A 14873-nucleotide genomic window follows, 5' to 3' on the forward strand; every position below is an offset into this window, starting at 1 on the left:
GCATTAATTATGCTAGTGAAATAAGTCAGATAAAGACAAATACTGCATGATCTCACTTATATGTGGAATCTAAAACAACAACAACAAAAAAAACAAACTTATATAAGACATCAGATTTGTGGTTACCAGAGGTAGGGGTGGGGTATATGGATGAAGGTGGTCAAAAGGTACAAACTTCCAATTATAAGATAAACAAGTAATGGGAATGTAATGTACAACATGATGACTATAGTTAACACTGCTGTGTGGTACATTTGAAAGTTAAGAGAGTAAGCCTTAACCGTTCTCATCAAAAGGGAAAAAAATTTCTGTAACTGTATGAGGTGATGGATGTTAACTAAACATCATGGGAATCATATAACAATACATGTATGTCAAGTCATTGTGATGTATACCTTAAACTTATACAGTGCTGTAGGTCAATTATATCTCAATAAAACTGAAAGAATACAGAAACAAAGTAGAATGTCTGACCAATACACATGTACATATATGTTTTCTCTTAATCATACGGGCTCAAAACTTTGGGCTTATATTTAATTCTTTGAAGCAACATGGTTGAACAGTTAGGATTTTGTGGCCAGATTGCCTGGGTTTAAATCTCAACTCTCTGACCTTCGGCAGGGTGCTTATACTCTCGGTACTTCACTTTCTTCACCTGTAGAATATCTAACTCGTAAGGTTTCTGTGAGGAATAAATGATTTAATATATACAAACTACTCAGAATATGCCTGGCACATAATAAGCTCTAAATACATGATTGTTATAAATACCATTCCTCCTCCCTTTACTCCCTACATTTATTTAGTTGTTGAGCCACGCATATGCTTCCTCTCCAATCCAACCTCTCTACTCCATTCTCACAAATACCACACTTTTACTACTTTTCCTCTGGAGTATTCTTTCCACTATTCAATTCATCCCACATTCCAAAGTCAGATTAATCTTCCTAAAATGAAGCTCCAGTGATGTAAAACCTGCCTTCTCCCCATATATACAACAGTGATTTTCAACCTGCAGACTATGGAACCCTGGGGCCCTATGAGATTACTGTAAGGGATTTTGGAATCCATGTCACATTCCAGAGGCAGAATTCTGTTAGCCTATAGTTTGCATTAGGTAACTAGAAATTATCCAAACCAAAGGCTGGACACTGGACCCCATTTAGTTTTGAGTCCTGGTATTCCTGGTAAAGACAGGTTTCTCTAGATTTTTTTTGCCCTACTCATATAAGAATAAGGTGTGTATTCAAAATATTTTAGCCAATCACATATTTTGAATACCTTCAATCTCAACAATGAGAACTCATTTCTAATGTTCATCATGCTAATTAACAAGCCAGAAATTTCACTAGTAAATACTGGCTTCCAGTGTTCCAAATGTGAACTAATAAAGCACATGATATTGCTATAGATAGTGTAGCTATAAATAAAACACTTGTAGTAGCCACTTTATGGGTAGATGCCTTCTAATTTAAATAATAGTTGGCTCTCTGGAATGTGAACTCCTAAGTATGAAACCAAGCAGGACCCTGTGGAGCCCTCCAGGGTACAAAAGTCTTTCCACATCCTCCATTTCTCGTTTGTAGGAAAAATGCTTTCAGCCTTCTAGACCTTCCCTGAGTTCCAAAGGGCAGATTCAAACAGTTAGTAAACAGAGGAGCAAGGGAATGCAGAAACAAAGGAAAGACAGTCAAGAAACAATAGTGCAGCAATGGAGCGGATCCTGGTTCCTCCTAAAGGAATATACATAACAATCTGGTACACATCTCTGAGTTCTTCTACAGGAACTAACCCCCCCACCCCCAGGTGGAAGATGGTAACTTCAGGCTGAGCAAAAGCACGAGGATCACAGACTGGTTGGAACTAGAAGGTTGATGATTGAGATTCTTGGAACACCACCCTGTTACCCCACCACCAACCAATTAGAGGAAGGTCACATCCTCCCCGCCAAATTTTGCCTATAAAAACTCTTCCCTGAAACCCATCAGGGAGTTGGAATCTTTTGAGCACGAACTGCCCGTTCCCCTTGCATGGCCCTTGCAGTTAACCTTTGTCTGCTCCAAACTCCGACATTTTGGTTTGGCTTCACTGTGCATCAGCCACACAAACTTGGGTTTGACAAGTAGAATACTAGTCAAAACTGGGTTGTAACTCCAACTAACACAGATGCACACTGTCACATTTTCTATGCTAAAGTGTTTTAAATGATAAATAACCTAACACTTCTGCTCTGATTTCTGCTTGTAATTACCCTTTTATTCTTCCTAGGTTATCTCAGATGATACTTCCATAAAGTCTTCCTATAGAGCCCCAATGAGCTTCTGTAGCACTTAGAACTTCTCTTATGATACCCACCTTATACTCTTATAGTCCCTTTCCTCACGCTGATCCTCAGAGGCAGTAGAGCATAGCAGTTAAAAGCATGAGCTCTGGAGTCAAGCTGCCAGAATTTGAATCCTGATTCCACCTGTGACCTTGGCAAATCCTACAAGTTGCTTAGCTCCTCTCTGCAATTTCCTCATTTGTAAAATGGGGATGTTGCAAATTAATTGTAATATGCATTTGCTGTATTGACTGAGAATATTTAACTTTGCCATAGGAAACAAGAAAATAAGTGGGAGAGATGAAATTCATATATATGTTAAGCAGAGACAAATACATTAGTAACCCATGAGAGATTTTAGACATAAACATTTAGACATAAACTAGATATATGTGTGCAGAACATAAATCAGAAGGGATAGAAGAACCAAGTAGGCACTAAATATTCATGAGGCACAGGAGGCACCTAATATTCATGATACACCAAATATACATCAGACCCTTGAGGCACCGAATATTCATGGTACAGTAAATATATGAGGCACTCAGTATTCATGAGGACCTAAATCAGCCACCCATGAGTGTCACATATTCTGGGCCCATGTATCCTCTGGCCAGGAAACGAAAAATAAAAATCCCTAGCTGCTCAGTTGGCTATTGCAAGCTTCAGCTGTGGACAGGCACACTGGCCCCTACAACACTCCAATAAAGTATGTGTGTATAACTGGCTTCAGGCTTCTTTCATCCACAAAGCCCCTTTGCTCAAACTTCATCTCTGGTCCTCCTAACCACACCATCAGTGGGGAAGGTTAATGTGGACAATAGAAACAGGACACATGAAGGTTGCATAACCCAGGTGTGGTTTAGCCTGCTGGCATCCTATCCTAAGTGTATTAACATACTGCATCTCCCTCCTCTAGTTTCTTACTGTAAATATTGAATTGACGTAATATTGTAAATCACGTGATTTGAGTAATCTGAGATTTACCTGAGTTTCTAAGAGCTCAAACGCTCATTATTCCCCCACGCTTTAGTTTTTTTTCTTAACAGCTTTATTGAGATATAATTCATATATCATACAATTCACTCATTTAAAACATACAATTCAATGTTTTTTTAAATCTTGGTAAAAAATATATATATATAATAAAATTTGCCATTTTAACTATTTTAATTGTACAATTTAATGTCATTAATTACATTCACATGTTATCCAACCACCACTATTTCCCAAACTTTTTAAACACCCCCAAAAGAAACTCTATAACCATTAAGCAATAACTTCCCATTCCTCCTTCCTCCAGTCACTATTACCTTTAATCTACTTTGTTTCTATGAATTTGCCTAATCTAGATATTTCATATAAGTGGAAGCATACAACATTTGTCCTTTCTTTCTTTTTTTTCTAAGATTCTTTTGATGTGGACCATTTTTTAAATGTCTTTATTGAATTTGTTACAATGTTGTTTCTGTTTTATGTTTTGGTATTTTTGGCCACGAGGCATGTAGGATCTTAGCTCCCTGACCAGGGATCAAACCCACAACCCCTGCATTGGAAGGCGAAGTCTTATCCACTGAACCGCCAGGAAAGTCCAACATTTGTCCTTTCATGTCTGACTTCTTTCACTTAGCATAATGTTTCCAAGGTTCATCCATGTTGTAGCGCATATCAGAACTTTGTTTCTTTTTATGACCGAATAATGCTCCACTGTATGGATATACCATACTTTGTTTATTCATTCATCTGTTGATGGACGCTTAGGTTGTTTAAACCTTTTGGCTATTGTAAATAATGCTGCAATGAACATTGGCATACAAATACCTGTTTGAGTCCCTGCTTTCAATTCCTTTGGGTATATATCTAGGAGTGAAATTGCTGAGTTACATGGTAATTTTATGTGTAGCTGTTAGAGGCACCATGACCAAACTGTTTTCCATAGCACTTGTGCCACTTTACATTCTGACCAGCAATGTACTAGGGTTCCAACTGCTCCACATTCTTGCCAAAACTTGTTATTTTCATTAAAAAAAATTATAGGCATACTGGAAGATGTGAAGTGGTAACTCGGTGTAGTTTTGCTTTGCATTTCCCTAATGCCTCCCTTTAGTTTTGCCTAAACATACCCCCTAGAGCAGATTTGGAAAACACTTTCTGTAAAGGGACAGACAGTAAGTATCTTAGGATTCACAGGCCATATAGTCTCTTTCACAACAAACTCTGCTGTTGTAGTATGAAAGCAGCCATAGGTAACATGTAGAAAAGTGAGCATGCCTGTGTCAACTACAAATTGACACTTGCCATCTACCTCTACAAGGATTAAATCAGGTGCTGCTGCAGCTGCTGACCTTCAACAACCCCTGAGAGCAATTCAGGGTGGAGATCAGGTATGAGGCACTTGGTGCTCTGAGAAAATAAGGCAGAACAGGTCTTCAGATAGATATTTTCAGGAGCTGATTTTATGAGCCCAATTCTTGCATCTCCTCATATCGAGAAAAGTGCTAAATTCTTTCATGGTGATGTCTGCTCCTCGTGACTAGCAGTAACCCTCACAAGTCCTTCTGCAAAATACGTGCTTGATTGCATGTATTCCTCCTTCACCAAAATCACATATATATTGACCTTCCCCCCTACCTCTTTGGAGCAGTTTCTCAGAGCTATCTGAAATGCTGTCTTCAGGGCTGCAGTCCTCATTTTGCCCCAAATAAAACTTAACTTGCAACTCTCACATTGTGCATTTTTTTAAAGTCAACTCCTGTGTTACAATAAAACTTTATTTACAGAAACAAGTGCTGGGCCAGATTTAACACAGGGCCATAGTTTCCAGACTCTTTATCTAGAGCTAGAGAGTCATTGTGGCTGAATCTGCACCACATGCAAAAACACGAATATGAAGGAATCGAATTTTTCTGTTTATTTAAAAATATTCAAACAATATTTACTAAGTACCCACTATATCCTGTATATGCTAGGTGCCGGGTATACAATAGTGAGCAAGATGCAGTTCTTGCTCTCAAGAAGTTCTGAGACACTTGGGAAGTTCTGAGACACTTTTACTGAGATGGCTTTTTATTTTTATTTATTTATTATTATTATTGTTTGTTTGTTTGTTTTGCGGTACGCGGGCCTCTCACTGTTGTGGCCTCTCCCGTTGCAGAGCACAGGCTCCGGACGCGCAGGCTCAGCGGCCATGGCTCACGCGCCCAGCCGCTCCGCAGCATGTGGGATCTTCCCGGAGCGGGGCACGAACCCGTGTCCCCTGCATCTGCAGGCGGACTCTCAACTACTGCACCACCAGGGAAGCCCTGAGATGGCTTTTTATTATTTTTCAGATGCAACTGAACACTTAGCTCTACTATAGAGATATTATGGTTTCATTACAACAGGGAATAAAACAAAATACTCCACAATTAAAGGTTTAAATTCTCCTGGGAAAAGTCTTTGACTCATCCATTTGCTCATTTATTTTGCTTTTTTTAAGCCATGCTAATTATTTAAGGGAGCAAGAGAGGCTCTAAGCCCACACAATTTCCTTGACTACTTTTACACGTAAATTTTAAATTTCATGTGTTAAAAATAAAAAGTATGTTTTAGGATGTGAAGTTGATAATCTTTTAAAAAGTTTTCCATGTTTAATCCTTTCTGTTATGCCTCACACTCAATGATATCACTGAGGTGAATAAGAACTGACTGTACAAAAGAAAATTGAAAGGGTGAAAAGGACAAAGATCAGGTCAAATATGAATAGAGATAATCATGTTTTAAATCTTATAATTAATTTACCATGTACAGTCCACAAAAAGATGCTGGCAACAGTAGAATCTCCCTGGCTTAAGTCAAGCGAATTCGGGGATTAGAAATGACGTTTAATAGAATTATTATTATAAGCATATCTTATTAAGATGAATGAAATTCATGTTTTATCTGAGTTTCTGAACACATACTAGCAATTACAAGAATGTTTAAATAAATAAATCATCAGAAGTCTTCTACCCAAGTTAATCCCCTTTAATTAGGCAAGAGCTTAATAGAAAAGATTAGTCTTTACAAAGCTATCAGTATTTGAAAACTAAATTCAATTTGACAAATGAAAGAGATTAAATTCAAGGCAAAGCATAGGGCAAGGGTCTAGCAATCAGGAGGTCTATTTGTATACCTGATTCCTTGAGTAAACCTGGGAAAAGTACTTTAAATCCTCAGTTCTAGATTGATGGATGGATAGAGGGATGGATAGATAGAGGAATGTGTGATAAAGCAAGTTAAATAAAATGTTAATTATAGAATATAGATGGTGAGAATATGGGTGTTCACTGTAAAATTCTTTCACCTTTTCTTTTTTTTTTTTTTTTGCAGTACGCGGGCCTCTCACTGTTGTGGCCTCTCCCGTTGCGGAGCACAGGCTCCGGACGCGCAGGCTCAGCGGCTATGGCTCACGGGCCCAGCCACTCCGCGGCACGTGGGATCTTCCCGGACCAGGGCACGAACCCATGTCCCCTGCATCGGCAGGCGGACTCTCAACCACTGCGCCACCAGGGAAGCCCTCACCTTTTCTGTATGTTTGAACAGTTTAGTAATAAAATATTGGAAATAAGAAAAATCCTCAGTTCTTTATAATTAGTGACAACAGGGTCATAGTCCCACTTTGACCATAAAAGATAGTTTTGTGTATGTGTGTATGTGTGTTTGTGTGTTTTACCTGACATGCTAACCAACTTGCAGTACCTGTACTACATTTTCCACATATTCCAATATTTTAGCTCTAATTTAGTATGTTGGACTGGAAGGGATAGTGTAGATGTATTCCTTCCTCATCTTCATTTATACTCATTCCCCTGAAGTTAGGAGAGCAGCCACAAGAACAATCAGAAGCTCTATGTCACCAATCTCAATGAAATGATTCCAAGGTTACAGTTGTCAGTCCATCACACCACAGCAATGACAGAGTTCACCATCTGTGTGGATTACAGATGGGCCTTATTTCTTAGGAGAGAAGGTATAGTGGAGAAAGAAAAGGTTCCTAAAACAAATACTCAGTATTTGGTTGACAACTTATCCAATTTTATGTTCTTATCATCAAGGGAAAAGGGGGTCTTGTCTCAAAAGGGAAACTCTATTACTAATTCTTATTCACCAAAGGAATTAATATTCAGGGCCCTACTTGTAAGTAGCCTGGCTAGAAATGTGGAAAAAAAATTTAATGTGAGTTAAGTGAAGGAGGCAAGGCATGAGATGTAGCCAGGTATGAGAGCTCTGTGAGGCAGAGACTTTTTGGCTATTTCTGTTCACTACTATATCCCTAGGCCCTAGAACAGAGCCTAGCACGCAGCAGGTACTCACTAAATACTGAATAAAGGAATTCTACCCAATTGACTAGATTGTAAACACATTTAGGGCATGGACCACAGCTTGTCACCAATCACATTAAAAAGAACCAGGCAGTCTAGCCCCAAACGAAATCACCACAGGCTAAAATTAGGATACCAGTGGGATGCAGTGTTTCTTATCATACCTGTACTATGAGCTCTCTCTCTCAGCTTGTTCATTTAGAAACTTTAACAGCTTAACACTTTGCATGAGATGAGGTATGCATTTTGAAAAAGGAAGAAAGAAAGGGAACTTCTACTTTTAGATATGTAGAGGACTAATATTTCCTAGTTGTAATTTTAAGGCATTTAGGCAGTCTTGTGTCTATCTCAACTGACTGTTTTCTGCAAAAAATTACCTACCTTTATGTTGCTATGACTTTTGTATGACTGGAAGAGTTCTTATGAATCAGGAAGTATCAATGTTGCTATTCCTGAAAAAAAAAATAACTGATAAATTTGTAAGTTTTCACTGACTGACATAGAGCTGGCAATTAATCATTAATTCATTCAATTATTCACCGGGTACGTAATGAATGGCTATAATGCTTCAGGCAGTGAGCTAGGCCCTAAGGATACAAAAACAGTGAGAGTGGACCCATCTCCTAAAGGAGCTCATAGCCTGGTAGGACAGGGGTAGATAAGGATATCAATCATCAGAGTGCAGTGTAATAGAAAAGTACCCTAAGAATGAAGAAATGGGGAACGGGGCCATTTTTCTGGTTTAACTGATTAACAACTTTAACCAATAACAGAATCATTTTAAACAGTCATAGAATCATTTTCATATCAGAAGAGCTTTGAAAAACTATGAACCAACTACAGTATTTCACTTTAAAAAAGATAACTTTTATATTATTTGGTTAGTTTGTTAGTGCACATGGTCTTTAAAAACAAAATATGAAAAATGTGAAAAATGAATTATTATAGAGGAAGTACAAGCTTTAATAAACAGCACAATTTTTTAAAAGGGTAATTGTAATTTATACTTTATTTATTTGACTTATGCTGGATATAATTACCGTTATAATGTGTTATTATTTTCAGTCTGGCATGAGATCTGATTCCAATTTAATGCAGGCAGCCTGGTAGAGCTCTCAGTTTTCAGCAGCAAGGATCCAGCCAGAGACAATATTCAAGCCTTAGAAGAATGGAGGGCCCTCATATAGTCCTTCAGTGGGAACAAGTACCATCAAGCTATGCACCTTCAGGGTTCTTACACTTAGAAAACCTCAACATATTTGTCTTAGGTATATGCTGATTGAGGGCACAATTAGCTCTGTTATTCCCAACCTTCTGGTATAGGTTTTACATATATGTGACTCGGGCAACCTTCTTATGTTGATCCTACATGCTCCTCTGGCTATAGGTTTTACAAATAAGTAAATTAGGAAACCCTAATATTGATTCTGATTATATACAGTAACCCTTGCAGCTCTTATGTGTTGATACTGATAAGATGTTATGACCAGATCTGGGACTCAGAATCATAATCATGATACTCTTCTCGCCCCTCCTCCCTCCCTCCCTCCCTCCTTCTCTCTCTCTCTCTCTCTCTCACACACACACACACACACACACACACCAAAATTACCAAGGGGGTATAGAGTTCAGAGAAGTAGGTAGTTGATACATAGGAAATAAAGAATGTGATAGTTCCAGCACACATGAGTGTTTAGATTGAGAATCATGCCCAGTATAGTCAGAAAAACAAAACTAGAATACACCACAGTCCAAAATATATGTGAAGACCACAGTGTTAACAAGAGTGGTTTAGAGATCTTCAAGACCAGCATCAGTGATATAAAGATCAAGAAGGAGCCCTTGGGAATTTTAGCATAATAAACAAAGAGCTGTATTCAGAGCATTTTGGATAACTGTGCCTCTGGGGATTAGTTCCTATATAATGCTTTAGTCTGTGTACAAATTTTGCTGCTATCTTTTGCTCAGAATAAGTGTAAATACTACTTAGCTACTACACCTAAAAGATAAACTACTGGCACACTCCATCTAGAGCATGTTATGATTCTTCCCCACAATATCAGAGGCAGGATTTACTTTATAAAAACAACATCTATAGAGAGGCTAGTAAGGAATCTCAAAAACAAAGATAAGCACACAAGCAAGAAACACCAAGTAATATTTAAATAACAGTTATCATGTAGGAAACCAAAATTAATAAACAGAAAAACTACAATCGGAAGAAACAATAAATAATGGAAAATGAAAAAATATTTTAAAATAACTATAAGTAATGTTCTCAGAAGAATAGGAGAAGTTATCAGACCCATAAACAAAGAAAATGCTGACATAAAACAAAACCAATGGCAGCTTTTTCTAATCACCTTTCCTGTTAACCTGTGCCTCAGACAGCCCTGCTTCTTTATTCTTTATCCCATAAACACCCAAGCCCCTTGCCTTTTTGGAGCAGATTTGAGACCTGCTCTCCCGTCTCCTCACTTTGCTGCAAACCTGGGTGTCTCACCATTTTGGCTTGCTGCACATTGGGCAAAACAAACCTGCCGCGTGGCTAACAGGGTCTTGGTGCTACGGCCGGGTGTCAGGCCTGTGCCTCTGAGGTGGGAGAGCCGAGTTCAGGACATTGGTCCACGAGAGACGTCCCAGCTCCACATAATATCAAACGATGAAAGCTCTCCCAGAGATCTGCATCTCAACACTAAGACCCAGCTCCACTCAACGACCAGCAAGCTACAGTGCTGGACACCCTATGCCAAACAACTAGCAACACAGGAACACAACCACACTCATTAGCAGAGAGGCTGCGTAAAATCATAATAAGCTCATAGACACCCCAAAGCACACCACCAGACACGGTCCTGCCCACCAGAAAGACAAGATCCAGCCTCATCCAACAGAACACAGGCACCAGTCCCCTCCACCAGGAAGCCTACACAACCCACTGAAACAACCTTAGCCACTGGGGGCAGACACTAAAAACAAAGGGAACTACGAACCTGCAGCCTGCAAAAAGGAGACCCCAAACACAGTAAGTTAACTAAAATGAGAAGAGACAGAAACACACAGCAGATGAAGAAGCAAGATAAAAACCCACCAGACCAAACAAATGAAGAGGAAATAGGCAGTCTACCTGAAAAAGAATTCAGAGTAATGATAGTAAAGATGGTCCAAAATCTTGGAAACAGAATGGAGAAAATACAAGAAACATTTAACAAGGACATAGAAGAACTAAAGAGCAAACAAACAATGATGAACAACACAATAAATGAAATTAAAAATTCTCTAGAAGGAATCAATAGCAGAATAACTGAGGCAGAAGGAGGGATAAGTGACCTGGAAGATAAAATAGTGGAAATAACTACCACAGAGCAGGATAATGAAAAATGAAAAGAATTGAGGACAGTCTCAGAGACCTCTGGGACAACACTAAACACAACAACATTCGAATTATAGGGATCCCAGAAGAAGAAGAGAAAAAGAAAGGGGCTGAGAAAATATTTGAAGACATTATAGTTGAAAACTGTTCTAATATGGGAAACAAAATAGTCAATCAAGTTCAGGAAGTGCAGAGAGTCCCATACAGGATAAATCCAAGGAGAAACACGCCAAGACACACATTAATCAAACAATCAAAAATTAAATACAAAGAAAAAATATAAAAAGCAGCAAGGGCAAAATAACAAATAACATACAAGGGAATCCCCATAAGGTTAACAGCTGATCTTTCAGCAGAAACTCTTCAAGCCAGAAGGGAGTGGCAGGATATATTTAAAGTGATGAAAGGGAGAAACCTACAACCAAGATCACTCTACCCAGCAAGGATCTCATTCAGATTTGACAGAGAAATTAAAACCTTTACAGACAAGCAAAAGCTAAGAGAATTCAGCACCACCAAACCAGCTTTACAAGAAATGCTAAAGGAACTTCACTAGGCAGCAAACACAAGAGAAGGAAAAGACCTACAATAACAAACCCAAAACAATTAAGAAAATGGTCATAGGAACATACATATCAATAACTATATTAAATGTAAATGGATTAAATGCTCCAACCAAAAGACGCAGACTGACTGAATGGATATAAAAACAAGACACGTATACATGCTGTCTACAAGAGACCCACTTCAGAACTAGGGACACATACAGACTGAAAGTGAGGGGATGGAAAAAGATATTACATGAAAACAGGAATCAAAAGAAAGCTGGCGTAGCAATTCTCATATCAGACAAAATAGACTTTAAAATAAAGACTATTACAAGAGACAAAGAAGGACACTACATAATAATCAAGGGATCAATCCAAGAAGAAGATATAACAATTGTAAATATTTATGCACCCAACATAGGAGCACCTCAATACATAAGGCAAATGCTAACAGCCATAAAAGGGGAAATTGACAGTAACACAATCAGAGTACGGGACTTTAACACCCCATTTTCACCAATGGACATATCATCCAAAATGAAAATAAATAAGGAAACACAAGCTTTAAATGATACATTAAACAAGATGGATTTAATTGATATTTATAGGACATTCCATCCAAAAACAAGAGAACACACTTTCTTCTCAAGTGCACATGGAACATTCTCCAGGATAGGTCATATCTTGGGTCACAAATCAAGCCTTGGAAAATTTAATAAAACTGAAATCGTATCAAGTATCTTTTCCGACTTCAATGCTATATGAGTAGATATCAGTCACAGGAAAAAATTGTAAAAAATACAAACACAGAGAGGGTAAACAATGCACTGCTAAGTAACCAAGATATCACTGAAGAAATCAAAGTGGAAATAAAAAGTACCTAGAACCAAATGACAATGAAACAACGATGACCTAAAACCTATGGGATGCAGCAAAAGCAGTTCTAAGAGGGAAGTTTATAGCAATACAATCCTACCTCAAGAAACAAGAAACATCTCAAATAAACAACCTAACCTTACACTTAAATCAATTAGAGTAAGAAGAACAGAAAACCCCCAAAGTTGGCAGAAGGAAAGAAATCATAAAGATCAGATCAGAAATAGATGAAAAAGAAATGAAGGAAACAATAGCAAAGACCAATAATACTAAAAGCTGGTTCTTTGAGAAGGTAAACAAAATTGATAAACCATTAGCCAGACTCATCAAGAAAAACAGGGAGAAGACTCAATCAATAGAATTAGAAATGAAAACGGAGAAGTACAACTGACACTGCAGAAATACAAAGGATCATGAGAGATTACTACAAGCAACTCTATGCCAATAAAATGGACAACCTGGAAGAAATGGACAAATTCTTAGAAAAGCACAACCTTCGGAGACTGAACCAGAGAGATAGAAAATATAAACAGACAAATTAGAAGCACTGAAATTGAAACTGTGATTAAAAATCTTCCAACAAACAAAAGCCCAGGACCAGATGGCTTCACAGGCGAATTCTATCAAACATTAGAGAAGAGCTAACACCTATCCTTCTCAAACTCTTCCAAAATATAGCAGAGGGAGGAACACTCCCAAACTCATTCTATGAGGCCACCATCACCCTGATATCAAAACCAGACAAGGATGTCACAAAGAAAACTATAGGTCAATATCACTGATGAACATAGATGCAAAAATCATCAACAAAACACTAGCAAACAGAATCCAACAGCACATTAAAAGGATCATAGGGCCCTGAATCAAGATGGCGGAGTAGAAGGACGTGCTCTCACTCCCTCTTGTGAGAACACCAGAATCACAACTAGCTGCTGGACAATCATCGACAGGAAGACACTGGAACTCACCAAAAAAGATACCCCACATCCAAAGACAAAGGAGAAGCCACAATGAGACGGTAGGAGGGGCGCAATCACAGTAAAATCAAATCCCATAACTGCTGGGTGGGTGACTCACAAACTGGAGAACACTTATACCGCAGAAGTCCACCCACCAGAGTGAAGGTTCTGAGCCCCACATCAGGCTTCCCAACCTGGGAATGGGAGGAGGAATTCCTAGAGAATCAGACTTTGAAGGCTAGCGGGATTTGATTGTAGGACTCCGACAGGACTGGGGGAAACAGAGACTCCACTCCTGGAGGGCACACACAAAGTAGTGTGGACATCGGGACCCAGGGGAAGGAGCAGTGACCCCAGGGGAGACTTAACAAGACCTACCTGCTAGTGTTGGAGGGTCTCCTGCAGAGGCAGGGGTTGGCTGTGGCTCACTGTGGGGACAAGGACACTGGCAGCTGAAGTTCTGGGAAATATTCCTTGGTGTGAGCCCTCCCAGCATCCGCCATTAGCCCCACCAAAGAGCCCAGGTAGGCTCCAGTGTTGGGTTGCCTCAGGCCAAACAACCAACAGGGAGGGAACCCAGCCTCACCCATCAGCAGACAAGCGGATTAAAGTTTTACTGAGCACTGCCCACTGGAGAAACAGTCAGCTCTCCCCACCACCAGTTCCTCCCATCAGGAAACTTGCACAAGCCTCTTAGATAGCCTCATCCACCAGAGGGCAGACAGCAGAAGCAAGAAGAACTACAATCCTGAAGCCTGTGGAACAAAAACCACATTCACAGAAAGATAGACAAGATGTAAAGGCAGAGGGCTATGTACCAGATGAAGGAACAAGATAAACCCCCAGAAAAACAACTAAATGAAGTGGAGATAGGCAACCTCCCAGAAAAAGAATTCAGAATAATGATAGTGAAAATGATCCAGGACCTCAGAAAAAGAATGGAGGCAAAGTTCAAGAAGATGCAAGAAATGTTTAACAAAGAACTAGAAGAATTAAAGAACAAGCAACAGAGATGAACAATACAATAACTGAAATGAAAACTACACTAGAAAGAATCAATAGCAGAATAACTGAGGCAGAAGAATGGATAAGTGACCTGGAAGACAGAATGGTGGAATTCACTGCTGTGGAACAGAATAAAGAAAAAAGAATGAAAAGAAATGAAGACAGCCTAAGAGACCTCTGGGACAACATTACATGCAACAACATTCACATTATAGGGGTCCCAGAAGGAGAAGAGAGAGAGAAAGGACCCAAGAAAATATTTGAAGAGATTATAGTTGAAAACTTCCCTAACATGGGAAAGGAAATAGCTACCCAAGTCCAGGAAGCGCAGAGAGTTCCATACACAATAAACCCAAGGAGAAACACACCGAGACACATAGTAATCAAATTGGCAAAAATTAAAGACAAAGAAAAATTATTGAAAGCAGCAAGGGAAAAACGACA

The 14873-nt window shown here is 39.0% G+C and overlaps 1 protein-coding gene across 2 annotated transcripts in view; it reads right to left on the minus strand.

Moving 5' to 3' along the window:
• Window positions 1–14873, minus strand: part of DCX (doublecortin) — a 338315-nt gene that overhangs the window by 256181 nt on the left and 67261 nt on the right. For both annotated transcript variants that reach the window (XM_049704493.1, XM_049704492.1), the window contains exon 2: window positions 8050–8120. The gene's annotated coding sequence lies outside the window, so the exon portion shown is untranslated. The remainder of the gene's footprint in view (window positions 1–8049; window positions 8121–14873) is intronic.

This window comes from Orcinus orca, chromosome X (genome assembly GCF_937001465.1).
Source record: "Orcinus orca chromosome X, mOrcOrc1.1, whole genome shotgun sequence".
Classification (NCBI taxonomy): Eukaryota; Metazoa; Chordata; class Mammalia; order Artiodactyla; family Delphinidae; genus Orcinus; species Orcinus orca.